This window comes from Phoenix dactylifera, unplaced genomic scaffold (genome assembly GCF_009389715.1).
Source record: "Phoenix dactylifera cultivar Barhee BC4 unplaced genomic scaffold, palm_55x_up_171113_PBpolish2nd_filt_p 000557F, whole genome shotgun sequence".
NCBI classification, from domain to species: Eukaryota; Viridiplantae; Streptophyta; class Magnoliopsida; order Arecales; family Arecaceae; genus Phoenix; species Phoenix dactylifera.
Window position 1 is genome coordinate 75648 of NW_024067964.1, and position 16999 is coordinate 92646.

The 16999-nt window shown below is 39.5% G+C and overlaps 1 pseudogene; it reads left to right on the top strand.

Annotated features, from left to right (window-relative positions):
• The first annotated feature begins 3451 nt into the window (after window positions 1-3451).
• Window positions 3452-3549, top strand: LOC120106527 (annotated as a pseudogene).
• The last annotated feature ends 13450 nt before the right edge of the window (window positions 3550-16999 follow it).

Below are 16999 nucleotides of genomic sequence, written 5' to 3' on the forward strand. Positions count from 1 at the left end.
TGCTCTTCAGGGAACGAGTCCTTGATGGGCAACTGTGGCACCGAATCATTAAAAACTAGCCGTGATAAATGGTCAGCAACTACATTTTCTACTCCCTTTTTATCTTTGATAGTGATGTCAAATTCTTGGAGTAAAAGTATCCATCGTATTAAGCGTGGTTTGGCATCTTTCTTATCCAATAAATATTTTAGCGCTGCATGATCTGTAAAGATAACAATAGGAGCACCAAGGATATAAGAACGAAATTTGTCTAATGCAAATACTACTGCAAGCAATTCCTTCTCGGTGGTGGTGTAATTCATTTGAGCATCATTTAAGGTTTTGCTTGCATAGTAGATGACATATGGCTTATTATCCTTGCGTTGTCCTAGGACAGCTCCTATCGCATAGTCACTAGCATCGCACATGATCTCAAAAGGTAACGACCAATCAGGTGGTCGCACGATGGGTGCAGTGCTAAGCATAGCCTTCAATTTTTCGAATGCCTCTTGACATGTTTCAGTCCAATTGAACGGTGTATCAAGGGATAGGAGGTTACATAATGGTCGGGCTATGACACTAAAGTCCTTGATGAACCTCCTATAAAATCCGGCATGACCCAAAAATGATCTAACATCTCTAACTGTCTTGGGTGCAGGTAGCTTGGCGATTAAATCAATCTTAGCTCTATCAACTTCCATGCCCTTCGATGAAACAATATGTCCTAGGACAATTCCCTTTGGCACCATGAAGTGGCATTTCTCCCAATTTAGTATCAGATTCTTTTCCATGCATCGAGCTAAGACTGCTTGTAAATGTAATAAACAATCATCAAAAGAATCACCAAAAATAGAGAAATCATCCATAAACACTTCTAAAAATTTTTCGTTCATGTCTTCAAAAATACTGAGCATGCATCTTTGAAATGTTGCAGGTGCATTACATAACCCGAACGGCATCCGACGGAAAGCGAATGTACCAAAAGGACAAGTGAAAGTAGTCTTCTCTTGATCTTCTGGTGAAATCTCGATTTGGTAGTATCCAGAATAGCCATCGAGAAAACAATAAAAATTATGTCCTGCAACTCTTTCCAAAACTTGGTCTAGGAAGGGTAGGGGAAAGTGATCTTTCCTAGTGACCAAATTCAATTTGCGGTAGTCAACACACATGCGCCAACTCGTCGGGACACGAGTCGGGACTAACTCACCCTGCTCATTTTTGACTACTGTCAGACCTGCTTTTTTGGGCACGACTTGAGTTGGACTCACCCACTTGCTATCGGAAATTGGGTAAATAATACCCACGTCAAGCAACTTGAGGACTTCTGCTTTAACCACATCTCTCATCGTAGGATTCAACCTGCGTTGCATTTGCCTTGTGGTTTTGGCATTGTCCTCCAAATATATCCGGTGCGTGCAAATTAAAGGGCTAATCCCCTTCAAGTCTGCAATAGACCACCCTAAAGCTCCTCTATGATTCTTTAGAACACCAAGTAATTTTCTTTCTTGGGCATGATCAAGATCAGATGAGATGATTATAGGAAAAGTGTCATCGGATCCAAGAAAGGCATACTTGAGTTCCTTCGGTAAAGGTTTCAACTCGAGCTTAGGTGCTTGTTCATAGGATGGTACTATCTTTGTTCCTCGAGATGGCAAATGTTCAAATTCCTCTATTCTCGGTCTCCACCCATTGACCATCATAACATCCGAATTATCTAAACCAGGTGGGACCACATCATTAGCAGTACCTTCAGAACACCAATCTATTAAACCATTGTCGGCCGATTCAGTAAATGTTTCTTTTAACAAATATTCTTCCGCAATGGTTTCAACCCATTCAACTTCTTTACTTTCTTCATGATCACTGGGTTGTTTACCTATACTAAAGACGTTCAGTTCCAAGGTCATATTTCCGAAAGAAAGCTTCATGACACCATTCCTACAATTGATCAATGCATTAGAAGTTGCAAGGAATGGACGTCCTAAGATGACCGGAATCTGAGATGGTGAATTGGAAGCCGGATGTGTGTCCAGTACGATAAAATCAACAGGAAAATAGAACTTGTCTACTTGGACCAACACATCTTCGATAATCCCTCTAGGAACCTTCACTGACCTGTCAGCTAATTGTAAGGTCACAGTTGTTGGCTTCAACTCACCCAAACCGAGTTGCTCATATACCGTATATGGCAACAAATTCACACTCGCTCCTAAATCTAGCAATGCTCGCTCAATCCTAAAATTGCCAATGATGCACGAGATAGTTGGACAACCTGGATCCTTATATTTAGGAAGAATGTTATGCTGTAAAATTGCACTCACATTTTCAGCCAGAAATGCCTTCTTCTTGACATTTAAACGACGCTTGACAGTGCACAAATCTTTTAAAAATTTTGCATAGGAAGGCACTTGTTTGATTGCATCAAGAAGAGGTACATTAATTTTTACTTGCTTAAAAAGCTCAAGAATTTCAGAGTTTGGTTCAAGCTTTTGCAAGGGCTTTAATCTTTGTGGAAATGGTGCAGGAAAAGGACATTCAATTTTTTCAGTAGATGTTGGTGCTTCAGTTTCTTCGTTATCCTTTTCTTTTGTCTTTAAAGGGTCAGAATCAGGTATGGCTTGAGTTTGTTCTGGGACTGGTCGGTCAATAATCTTTCCACTTCGCAATGTTATTATACTCTTTGCTTGTTCTTTATGCGAAGTTGAAGATGATGCATTGCTACCGCCATAGATTTGAGGATTAGGTTGTGGTTGAGCTGGTAGCTTACCTTTCTCTTGAGCACTTAAAGCAGTGGTCAACGTTGTCAGTTGATTTCTTAAGTCATCATTGATTTTAGCTTGACCTTGCATGAAAGATTGCAAAGTTTCTTCGAGACTGGGTTTTTGAGGGGGTGCGTGTGCATAATGAGGTTGCGGTGGTGGAGGAGTTGGGTTATATACTTGTTGAGGTTGGTCATTCCTCCACCTGAAATTTGGATGGTTCTTCCATCCAGGGTTTGTAAGTACCCGAAAAAGGATTATTGAAAGATTTTTGATAGGTATTCATAACATTGGCCTGATCGTGCAAGACTTCCTTGAATGCGGGTATTGTGGGGCAATCAGTGATGAGATGGCCAGGCATCTCGCAAATCCTACAACACTCGTTGTTATGCTCTACGGTCTTGACGGGTTCAATCCTTCTAAGTTCAATTTCCTCTACCTTCCTAGTAAGGGCTGCCATTTTAGCTTGAATATCATCCTGAGTATTAAGGTTGTAAAGGCCCCCGTGTGGAATGCTAGTAGTCTTAGGCAAGGGTTTATTCACTCTATCCCCTGTATCCCATAATTGTGCAGTCTCTGCGAGAGAGTCTAAATAGTCCCATGCCTCATCGGGTTGCTTTTCCAGAAATAAACCATTGCACATAGTTTCTATAAATTGTTTCAACTGTGGGGACAACCCTTCGTAAAAGAAACTAATGGTTCTCCATGTTTCAAACCCATGATGAGGACAAGAGAGAAGCAAATCTTTAAATCTCTCCCAGCATTCATAAAATGTTTCATGGTCTTTTTGTTGGAAGTTACTAATGTGTCTTTTCAAAAAGTTAGTCCTTTGTACGGGAAAGAATTTTTTCAAGAATTCTCTTTGCATATCCTGCCATGTTCCTAGCGATCTAGGTCTCAAGGAGTTCAGCCATGTTTTGGCTTTATCCTTTAAGGAAAAAGGAAACAAGGTCAATTTAAGGACATCTTCCGATACATTTGGCACTCTAAATGTGATGCTAATTTCCTCAAAATCCTTAAGGTGAAGATAAGGGTTCTCAGATTCCATTCCATGATACTTGGGCAGCAATTGAATAACTCCTGGTTTGATTTCAAAGTGTCCTACATTTTCAGGAATAATCATGCATGAAGGTTGACTAGTCCTAGTGGGATGTAAGTATTGTCGAAGTGTCATAACTGGGGGTCTACCTTCATCACCATGGTGACTTCCTACATCATCAGGAAAATTTGCCATCTCACAAGGTGTGAGATACTGCGAAGGAATTTCAAGGATGTGTCCTAAGGAATTGTCAAAAGGTTGTCGACTCAGACGTCCAGTGTTGTCCCTATTCCAACCTAGCATACAAAATTTCAGAGTTTATTTATTTGTTTGTTTTTTTTGTTTTTTTATTTATTTATTTTTTTAATGATTACCCTTGATCTTTTCTTAAAGTTCTTATCAATTTTCAAGTAGCAACAAGGGTTAATGAGATATGATGATAATAAAATTCTGATTCTAAACAAAAAAAATTAAACACAGAAAATCCAAAGCAGACAGCAGCAAAGTTTATATTAATTTAATGGTCATAAAAGTATCAGAATATCAATCAGACCGTTCAGATGAAAGAAACATGTGTCCTACAGCAGCCGACGCAATTTGAGTGCAATCAGACGGTGGATTACTCAGATATCAGAGTTTGATGCAGACTGTGCAGGAAATAAAAACAGCAGAATTTTTTTTTTTGAAAGAAAAAGACTAAATAATAAGATACTGATTAAATCTACTAAAAATTAACTCTAAAATTATACTAATAAATCAGCCGTTCCCCGGCAACGGCGCCAAAAACTTGATGCAAAAATAAAATTGTTCTCCCAAGTGCAGGAGAATCGCACAAATAGTAAAATCTCGGGAGTCCGAGGTCGAATCCTCAGGGAACGATCTATAGATTATTAGCGTAATTTTTAGATATAATTTCAGTTGAATAAATATGTGGATTAAGATGATGTTTTGATTTTCAGAAATTAAAAAAACAGAGAATAATAGATCAATAAACAAAGTTCAATCAAATAGAAATGGTTAGGGATCCGGAATCCCCCTTGATAATATCGCATTCAAGAATAAATCCTGCGATTCTTGATTAATGATGTAAAAGTAGAATAGATCAAAACATGGAATATATTTTATGGACATATGAACTCTATTTCTAAGCATTCATCGTGCCTTCTACGTCTACGACAAATCAAATACTAAAGCAGTCCATGTGCCAATAAACATAAACCATTAAAAATCTATCTACAAAATAGTTATGCAAGAACCCATAACACATTAAAAATATAAATCAATAAGAGCAAAGGTTCAGAATTTACTTCAAAGAAAGCAATACATCAAAGGTTCCTCCATCACCCTTCACCTAGGACTTTAGCCACTCATTTTAAAAATGATTCCCCCTTTCATTCTCCCCTTTTCCTTTCTTTCTTTTCTTTTAGGAAACAGGGGAGGCCCTGTTTCCCTTTCTTTTTTTTTTCTTTTGACAGAGGGCCTCCTCTGTTTTCACCCCATGAAATCCCCCTTCTTCCCCAGCTGAGAGAGCCTCATATAGCTCGTGAGAACCCTCCAGCTTGCACGGGAATAGGTGCGGACGGCTGGGATTTGGAAGGGGATGCGAGAGATTCGCACGCGGTGGAGACACGTCAGCTGTGGATGCGGGAGAATCGGACGCGGAAGCCTGACTGGGACTCGGATGATTGCGAATCCGGGAGGCTGCTGGGATGTGCTGTGATCGTAGATGCTAGGGATCGGTTTGGATGCGTGGAAGCTGAACCGTGGATGGCTGGGAAGCTCTAGGATGCAGGCGCGGAAGCTTGAACGCGGACGGATGCGGATGAGATGCTTCATGGGATGCTGAACGGCTGGCTTGATCGTTGGAACTGGGACGCGTGGACTGCGAGGAAGACGGAAGCCGCGGACGTGAGGAGACGCTGAGATACGGGATGCTGGGAACTCGGGGGAGCTGGTTCACGGACGTGGCCTGAAACGGACGCTGGGAGGATCCAACGCTGAGAGCTGGAATCTCGGGATGGTTGGGCCTTGCACGCGGACGCTGGCAAGATCTGATCGCGAACGGAAGGAGGTTTGGAGCTTGAGATGGGGAGTGGATGCTGGCCTGCGGATGATGCGAAAGAGGTGGACGGCTGATTCTGGCGATGCTCGTGAACGGAAGGAGACGTGGGGTTGCAACGCGAAGGGATGCGGAGAAGGCTGGATCGCACGATGCTGGATGAGCACGTGGAGGATCACTCACGGGAGAAGCTGGGTTGCACGCATGAGATGAAGTGGGAGAATCATAAACGGGTGCACAGGTTGCTTTGAATTGGCTGCAGTGAACCTGAAAGGCTGAACTTAACCTCCTTCTAGTATGCAACTGGGGTTGACCCATATGGTTGGCTGGTCGCATATGGTGATGCATCTTTTGGGTCCCAATACGTATTTTAACTTTAATTTACGATCACCTGCACCCCACAAAAATATAATATTAATACAGCACTTCTATCATCATTTGTTAGCAATAATACTAATTTGAGTGATGTGTAGATCGCACTTTTGTGCTCTCATCACCTCCTCTATGTATATCTTTTATGATAGGCCAAGCATCCTCTTATATCTATCTCTATAGACCTTAATCCCCAAAATGTAGGATGCTTCCCCAAGGTCTTTCATGGAGAACTCTTTTGACAACCAGACCTTGACCAAGGTTAGCATAGGAATATTTCCTATCAGGAGGATGTCGTCTACGTACAATATGAGGAACACGACAGCCCTTCCACTAACTTTCTTGTAAACACATGGTTTCTCTTCATTCTTGATGAAATCAAACGATTTAATCGTATCATTGAAACGAGTGTTCTAACTCGAAGATGCTTGCTTTAGTCCATAGATGGACCTTTGTAGCTTGCAGACCTTGTGAAACCCAAAGGTTGCTCCATATAGATATCTTCATCAAGATATCCATTCAGAAAAGCAGTTTTCACATCAATCTGCCATATTTCATAATCATGAAATGTTGCAATGGCAAGCAATGTTCGAATGGATTTCAGCATGGCTACAGGTGAAAAGGTCTCCTGATAGTCAATGCCTTCGCGCTGACTCTGCCCTTTCACCACTAGCCTTGCCTTATAGGTCTCTACCTTTCCATCCGAAAACCTATCTTCCTCTTGTAGATCCATTTACATCCAATAGGTACTATACCTTTTGGTGGATCTACTAAGGTCCAGACTTGGTTGGAATACATGGAGTCTATCTCTGACTCATGGCTTCCAGCTATTTTTCGAAATCGATATCTGATATCGCCTCGTTGTAGGTATTGGGATCCTGTACATGTTCCCTATCTCCCATGAGAAACATTTTCTCGGTATCCTCTATAAGCATACCTAAGTATCTATCAGGAGGATGGGAGACCCTACTAGATCTACGAGGTAGAGGAGGTACTATGTGTACTAGCTCTATGTCAATAGGTTTTATAGGATCCATAACTTGTTGCTTTTCAGAGACTTTCTCTTCAAGCTCAATTTTCCTCCCACTGCCTCTATCAAGGATAAACTGTTTTTCCAAAAAGATGGCATGTCGGCTCACAAATACATTGTGATCCTCTGAGACGTAAAAATTGTATCCTAATGACTCTTTAGGATATCCTATAAAACGAGCACTTATGGTCCTAGCCTCTAACTTGTCCGCCTGTAGTCGCTTGATGTGGGTTGGACATCTCCAAATCTTGAGATGACCAAGACTCAGCTTCTTACCATGACATATCTCATACGATGTGGTAGGAACAGATTTAGAGAAAACTCTATTCAATAAATAAATCGCGGATAATAAGGCATCTCCCCAAAGAAACATAGGTAAATCAGTAAAGCTCATCATGGATCGGACCATATCCAATAGAGTCCGATTCCTCCTCTCTGATACCCCGTTGAGTTGAGGTGTACCTGGAGGCGTCCATTGTGAAACTATGCCATTTTCTTTGAGATAGTCCCGGAATTCTCCACTAAGGTATTCTCCTCCTCGATCTGATCGAAGAGCCTTAAGGGTTTTTTCAGTTTATTTTTCTACTTCATTTTTGAACTCTTTGAACTTTTCAAAAGATTCAGATTTGTGTCTCATAAGATACACATACCCATATCGTAAAAAATCATCGATAAAAGTAATGAAGTACGAATAACGACCCCTAGTTAGCACATCAAATGGGCCACATACATCAGTGTGAACTAGGGTAAGTATTTCAGTGGTCCTCTCCCCATGTCCTACAAGGGGTAGTCTAGCCATTTTTCCTTAAAGACAGGACTCACAAACTGGATATGACTCGGAAGTCAATGAGCCGAGAAGCCCATCTTTCTCCATTTTGTTCATTCTGTCCTCTCCAATATGGTCAAGTCTGAGGTGCCACAAATACTTCTGATTTATCTCTTCTCGGGATCTTTTGGATCCTATGGCACTCACTACTTGCTCAGACACATTCACAGACACATCGACATGTAAGTGATAGAGACTGTCAATCATAAAACTACGTGAAACTAATTTATTTCTGAAATAAATAGAACAGCAGTCTTTGTCGAATGTTAAAACATAACCATCCTGTGCTAAACGCGAAACAGAAATCAAATTCCTGCTAGCAGCAGGGATATAATAACAGTCTCTAAGCAACAAACTAAAATCAGACGGTAGTCGCAGAGGATAGGTGCCCACAGCTACAGCAGCAACTCTTACCTCGTTGCCAACCCGAAGGGTTACTGCACCTTCCGCCAGCTTCCTACTTTCCTTTAGACCCTGCATAGTAGTGCACAAATGAGCACTAGAACCAGAATCTATAATCCAACTAGAAGTAGAAGAAACCATAAGGTTAGTTTCAATTACGAGCAAGTCTAACATACCTTTTGAAGGTGTGTCTGCCCTTTTGTTCTTCAGGCTCTCGAGGTATGAAGGGCAGTTCCTTTTTCAGTGGCCATTGACGTTGCAGTGGAAACATTTTCCTTTGTCATTAGCCTTTTTCTTGTGAACTTTCTTCTTAGGCTTCTTGTCTTTCTCTGCTTCTTTGCAGGCTTCTTTTTCTTTCAAGTAGACTTTCTCTTTGAACCAGAAGTCAGCTCAGCACCAGAACAGAGCCCCTTGAACCTTTCAAGGCCCCTTCAGCAGTTACCAACATATTTAGCAGTTCGGTCTTAGTGCGTTCAATTTTATTCATATGGTAGTTTACTATAAACTGCCCAAATAAATCAGGAAGGCATTGCAGGATCAGATCTATCTGCAGTTCCTTATGCATGGTCATACCGAGCTTCTCAAGCTCCTCTAGGTCCTTGATCATAGTCAAACAGTGATCATGGACAGACTGCCCCTCGCACATCTTTGCCTTAAAAAGCCTCTTGGACACTTCAAAGCGAGCTGTACGACTCTGCTCACCATACAACTCTTGCAGGTGTGCCAGTATTTTCCTAGCAGTCTTCATGTTCTCATGCTGGCATTGAAGTTCATTAGTCATGGATGCCATAATGTAGCACTTGACCCTAATATCATCATCTGTCCACTTTTGAAGCATCTCACGCTGATCATCAGTAGGACGTGCTGGTAACCTGGGGATATCATTCTCGAGTACATACCCTATTTTTTCACAATTCAAAATGATTTTCAGGTTTCTAAGTCAGTCTTTGTTATTGGTTCTGGTCAGTCGGTTGGTCTCAAGGATACAGGTCAAAGGGTTCGAAGCTGACATTGTGATCTGTAGAGAGTAAAGATTCTAGTTAGACTTTGTACTTGATCTTAATTTATTCTAGGGACTTTTAAAACAAATATGCTCCCACTATTTTCTCGAATTCCTCATACTCTCCTGATGGAGAAACGAAAACCCTACGCGACTAGGATTTCTAGTGGGTACTACGGTCTCACCGATTTACATGCCGCCTCACCTAACAGTTATTGGTGACATAAATGGATGAGTTTACAACTTTTGTACAATGCTTCTCAAGCAAATTGTAGTGGCACTTGGTCTCTAAGTCATGAAGACCTCACCTAACAGTTATTGGCCCCATTACTTAGTTAAGTCAGACCCACCGTATCACCGCAGAAATAAAGTCGTCATTGGGTCCTCACCTAACAGTTATTGGTGTCCAACCCCACCTTTACCCTGCAACATCTCATGTCTAATAGAGAGGTCCAGTCCCCCGATGCAACTTGTCCACTGTGTCCAGCCGAGACAAATCAACACCGGAAAGACCTAGCTCTACTACGGTGGAAGACCTATGGACTTAATATTGTGAAATCATATCTTAGTATTTGCAACTTGAGCTCTTCATAAGAGGTAATCGAACAATTGACCAGGTAAGCAGGTGGGAGGCTCCCCTTACTCAGAGAGTAAGGTCCTAATTAAGTAACCACTTTTTAGGCTTGCCTAGACACCAATTAGATCAATTAATCTAATATGACTAGCTCATGTTGGTTCTCTCTCGACTGATTGAGGAGGTTTGTATTTAGGTCTCTCTCGATCGACTATTCACATCTCATGCAAATATATATCTACCCGCATAGACATAAGCATTAAACATCCAAGCATTTATCAACAAATAAATTTAAATGGTGATGATCATGGATCCAGTATGGGGTCATTTTACAAGCACATGCACGTCAATTGGTTTGATCGTCTTCAACTCTTGACTCGATCTTGATCCCCTAGGTCCAATTGTGATCAACTCCTTGATCCATCTTCAATCAACCCTTGATCTCGATCCACGCATGTTGAGCTTATTGATGTACATATCGATCATCCATCGACGTGCAACACACATCACAGATTACATCCCAGATTGCTTTAAAAATTAAATAAAATTAAAGAATAAATTACAACCCTTTTCATGAGACACGCAAGTCTCTAATACATGAATTTAAGATGCACGCAGGCATCTGAAAATTAAAATTACATGCCATCACATAGCATCATAGAATATCGCAGAACATTTCAGCACATTCAAAAGGGTTCATCCATGATCATCACCATCCACATCTCATGCATAAATATTATTTTCAGATCTGTAATTTAATTGATTATTTCATCTGATGACTTGCTGATTATGTAAGATATGATTCTAAATATCTGTAATCATATTATCAAAGCATTAGAATCATTAATCTAAGCATCTAAAAATCAGCATGCAGAAAAATCAGCAAGCTGAAAATTCTGCATGCAGTAAATTTCAGCAAGCATAATCCTTTAAATTTTAGATCTAAAATATCTTTAAAAATTTAATTCTAATTTTAATCTACATAATCTGGCTCTGATACCACTGTTAGGATCTGTCACATGCCGTAGAAAAATTTCAAAAATTTTCAGATCTGCAGCGGAAGGGCATGCGCAGATCCCGTTCATCACATGAACGTATTTTAAAACCATTTGTAGATGGATTAGGATTAAATTATTTTAAACCATTTTTGCATGATTAAAAAGATCAGATCTTCATCTTGTGCGGATAGATGGTATCCGCAAATTTGATTTACGTGGATTTGTTGAAAGTTCGATGGAAGTCGCACACGCGTCCGGCCTCTACGGGTATCCACACGAGGCAAAGCACCGATCGAAGCTTTTAGATCTTCCCGGGGTGCTAGCTCCCTTGCAGAGATGGCTATTGATGGCTTAAGTCCTCTCCTTTGAATAAACCATTGATTGCTTTGAGAGGAGGAAGAAGAAGGAAGAGCCAAGGAAAAAGATCTAAAGGCCCTTTCGCAGCCTTTTCTTTTTCTTCACGTTGGAACCAAAAAAGGGAGGAAGGAGGCCCACGCCACTAGCTTCTTTTCCCTTCTTTTCTTGTGGATGAATGGAGGAATGGGAGAGGAGTTCCTTGCTGCCGAAATCCCTCCTCCTTTTAATTCCTTAAGAGATAAGGATGAGTTCCTATTTATCTCTTTAGTTGGCTAGTTAGGAGGGGTGTACACCCCTCCTTTTTTCTCCACGCACGGCAGCAAGGGAGGGGCGTACGCCCCTCCCTCTTATCCCATTTCATCAGCCCCCACTTAATCAAATTAAGTGGGGAGGGTTGGGTCCAATGCACGGGTTCAATTCTATTCCAAATAGAATTAGGTGCACCCATTTCCTTTCATTCCAAATCCTAATCCAATTAGGATTTAATTGAACCATGACTCTATTGAACTCTTCAATTCTAATCCAATTAGGAGTTATGAGATTAATTAGATTAAAATTAATTAGAACTTAAGAAAATCCTAATCTAATTAGGATTTATTAAATTTCAGCCCTAAGGCAATTAGGACTTTAAAAATCCTACTTCAAGTAGACTCTAATTTAATTTGAAATCCTAATCCAATTAGGACTCTAAGGATCCTACTCCAAGTAGGACTCATGATCAAGTCCAATTAATTAAATCTAATTAATTAAATTAAATTGCAATCCGATTGCAATTATTCCTTCTTCAACTCACTAACTCTTAGCGGGTTAACCAATTATCAATCAAATTGATTATTTGTGATTCCTAATCACAATTCAACCGTCGGATCGGTCAATACCTCTAATGTGTGTGACCCCATAGGTTCTATTCTGACTGATAGTGAGATATATATTGCGATCTCTATCACAATATCATTGAAAACTTCTTTCAATGGGTTGAAACAATTTCAACTCAACTCACCAGGGATCATCGACCATCAAGATGGTCCCCATGAGTCTAACCATCCACCAGTGACATCTAGCAGCATGTAGTGGCAACCCAGTAAAATGGAATGATGAACCTCTAGGTGCGGTTATCGTATGATACAGTGCTTCTATCGTGGATCCCTATAGATCGGAGGTCATAGATAACTCGTCAAATCCCGTCGTCTGTCATATATCTAGATTTATTCGACTTGAGTTCGAGAGTGAAAAACTCTTTCTCTACTATATATACTGCCCTGGCCAAGGTCTTAGAACTCAGTCTAATAAATCACATAGGATCACTTCTCATCTATCAAGGTCGATAGATTCCATGTAGGTGCATACCCTACTCCTACAATGAACCTACTGCAGCCAATCTATACTACAAGGACCCATATGACTAGAGATCATGTATATGTGCAGTCAAACTACAATAACCTCACTGTGAGTAGCCGAATCACTGCAGGTTAAAGGATCAGTCACACTACTGCAACATCAAGTAAGTCACTGACGAGTGGATAGACATCCAAGTGACTTCTTGTCTTGGTCACGCTCAGTACCCTTGTTCTCTAACAAGCACCAGCACTATCACTTCAGTGTCCCTACACTGTGGACTCGAGTCTCGTCCATCCATAAGAAAAGCGATCTGTGCACTGATCGGATCAATCACCGTCCTCGTGATGATCCATTGATCAGAAGCATTTAGAAATTAATCACCAATGATATATAGCTCAAATTCTCAACTCTTGAGAATATGTATCATCATCTTATTAATTTTTTGGACGATTCATAGACACATAAACAATATGAATAAAAAAGATGCTCATTTATTATTCAATAATAATAAAATCAAGTACAAAATTATGTTCCAGAATTAATAATGTGTCAGCCAGATTGGCTTCTAGGGCATATATCTAACACATGATACATAAGTCTAGATACATAAGAAGGCATGATACATAAGCATTTGGCACATAATCATAAGCTCTGATACATATCCATGTAATCTTGCTTAAGTCCTAATAATTGATTATATAGATTTGCCTTGCCTCGATACATAATCTTAAACTTTGTTTTGACACAAACTTTTGGAAATTTTGCTTTAATGATACACAAGAGTAAGAGGAGCAAAACTGAAATTCTTTTGGCACCTATTTGGATAAGATAGGAAGAGTTTTTGGTTCAACCCATGCTATATGATACGGTCTTTAATTAGACTATCTTGATATTATCTTGACACTATCTTGATACTCTTGAACCAAAAATACTTCATGCATACTAAATCTAACTTTTCTTATGAATGTCAATTTGCTTATACTCAATGTTTTATCATCATCAAAAAAAGGAAGATTGTTAAGCCTAGTGTGATTTTGGTGTTTACAAAGCCATTGATATATCGTAGTACCAATGCTTTTAATTCAATTAATCTAGTACATAAATGTTTAAGGAAGAAAGAAACGATACATTCTTGATACGCTCTACATATGCAATTGAAACAACTCTCAAGAACTTATCTAAAGACAAATTTATGGGAAGAATTTGAGTAAAACCTAAATTTTCAGTTTGATAGAGTTAAGAATCAAGTTCCCTTAGTTAAAGGGCAATTCTATCTTTTTTATAGTTAAAGAGATGAAACTTTCATGTGCCAAGCATCCTAAATGAAAATAAATGACTTGTAATGTCTTTTATTAGTTTTATATGCCAATCTAACCTTAAGGTGCAGAAAACCAGAATTAGAGTCGACCCTAGAAAGTTTGAAGCCGACCATGGCACATTTGGCACAGGCCTCGGGTTGACCCTAGAAAATTTGGCACAGTATTCGGATCGACCCCAACCAATTTCAACAGAAATTTGCTCTCTAGATTTCTTGTCAGAGCCAACTCCACCAAAGCTTGAGTCAACCCTAGCTATGCTCGAGTCGTTCCCATCAAAATTCGAGTCGACCCCAGCTTGTATCAATAAAAAATTATTCTCTAGAATTCCTATCATAGCCGACTCCATCAAAGCTCAAGTCAACCCCAAGCCAACTCAAGTCGACCCGAGCTCGACAACGGCTAGTTCTGTAGATGTACTTTTTAAGGCTCCAACGGCTATAAACGGCTAGTTTCTTCAATCCAACGGCTAGAAACTGATTTTTGGAGGTTGGAGAAGTATTTAAGAGCCACTATTCATCAAGGAAAAGCATCTTGGTAGGAATTTAAGTGAGCATTCAAGAAAAAGAGACATTCAAGAGAGTTTCATTCATTGCTTCAGTTGAAATCCAAAAGAACGGTGTAGAGCAGAATTCAAGTGCCTTCAAGAGCTCAACCAATTCATTAAAGAATGAAGCAATCTCTGCGAAGAAAAGAAAAGAGCCTTCAAAGCGATAACATTTCTCTTTTCTTCTTCTTAGTGCATATTTGTTTTATTTCCTTATTAAGTAGCTTTATATTTTGATTCACTTATTTTTCTTGTAAGGTTTGTTGGCGAGCCTGTAAACCAACTGTATAGTTTTGTTGATGAGCCTGTAAAACCAACAGTTAGGTTTTTGTTGGTGAACCCGTAAAACCAACTATGTGGGTTTTTGGATTATGAGCCCGGTAAAACAATCCAACTGTAATCCGAAAAGTTATAGTAAATTTTCAAAAAAACGCTTGAGGAGTGGACGTAGGTGCCTTGGAGTGCACCGAACCACTATACGAGCTTGTGTTTGCATTGTGCTTTGCTTTATGCTACCGAATTTATTTCTTCATTACACTGTGTAGTTGCTCTAGCTTAATTACTTAAAGTGAATTACTTGTGATTGCCTAAAGCTTAATTACTTTAGCTTCCACTGTATTTATACCTTTTACATAAATTAAATTGTGCACTTATTTATAAACTAATTTGAGGTCATAAAATTTAGAAAATCCAATTCATCTTTCCTCTTGAGTTGTTACCTTGGGCAGTAATATTGCTCACGGATATTTATGCTATAGTCACTATAACCTGTGACAGGGTTATTTTCATAATCGACAAAATATCATAGTTCATATTCGGTACCAATTTTAATCTATTATCATAGTTCATAGTCATTTGTTGAATGCTAACTCCAGAGTGTCGATTTTTCCAACTTTAGGGATTATACATAGCTATCTGAGAGCCTTTAGAAAACTTATATATTTTTCTTAATAGTATACAAAAATACTAAATGGCATGATCAAATTCATATTTCATAATAAAGCAATTTTATTAAAATATTCATAGTACTATTTTTTATAATAAAGCATATATTTTATAACACATATGTCGATCCATAATTTTAAGAAAAATATGATATTTCCATCGATAAATTTTATACAGAAAAATATGATAATTTGAAAAATAAATAAGGAGTGTAAAATCTACTTAGACCGTCAAAAGTTGCTAGGTAAATCTTCCAAAATAAATTTTATACAGAAAAAATATAATAATTTGAAAAATAAATAAGGAGTGTAAAATCTACTTAGACCATCAAAGGTTGCTAGGTAAATCTTCTAAACTTATTTTCCTTTTAAAATTATTAAAAGAAAAATTAATCTCTATTAAATGACTTGAATGGAATTAAATTTATAAGAAATAGGGATGATTAGTCGGATGATGGCATTCGACAGTTTTGGATGAGTTAGGCCTAAGCAACTCAATCAATAAATTATATGACATTGACTTGATCAAGGCTAAAGTCGTCCAATAGAGTTCCCAATTGATGGGTTCTATAGACATTTGACAGGGCCAGGGTGATCGGCCCAGTAGGCATCTCGAGCATTAGAGCAGTTTAAGGCCTCTTTTCAGAAATCAACTCAGGTTCGTATATCAGGTTGATAGGACTTTATACTGGGATCTATAGGCCTTCTAGAGAGAAAAAGAGGGAGAAGAGAGAAACTAGATATGGAGAGAGAAAATAAGAGAAGAGGGGAGTGTTAGGCTCTCTCTCTCTTCTTCTCGAACAGTGGGGGTGTTCGGCTGTAGCAGCCACTCGTTGCCGGTGACCCCAATAATCGACGGCCCATGTGGTGTCGGCGGCGTGCCAAGCCCGGCGATGGTTGGCCGCAATGGGAGGAATAAAAAGACAAAACAAGAGAAAAAAAAGGGGAAGCTTGTCCGTGATCAATCAAGCGATTCACCGGCCAAATTTAAGATGGAGTCAGTGGCCTAAAGACCGAAAAAGAAAGAGAAAAAGCTTACCTTGCCGTCGGCGAGCTCTCCCGATCAGATCGATAGCAAAAACTCTCTAGATTCACTACAGAACAACAAGAAATCCGTACCAATAATGGGAAATCTTCCAAGGTGGATGCTAAAGGAGAGGAAGAGAGGTCCATTTATAAATAAAAATCAGCTCAAAAATGTAAGATTCGATCATCTTCGATCTCCTCCTCCCCGCAGAATCAGAGGAAGAAGATGACTCTTGTTCGGAGTCTGATTCTTTCTCTTCATGCGTACAAGCCATATGGGCCATTGCTCAACGGGCTTGCAGCCCAAATCATGTGTGGGCTGGTCACTGGATCGGGCCCTCACACTGCAGCAGCTCTAAATTTTGTTATATGTACACATCTGAACTCTCTCTCTTTAGGGATGACATCAGATCAAATATGTATGAAATCAGTA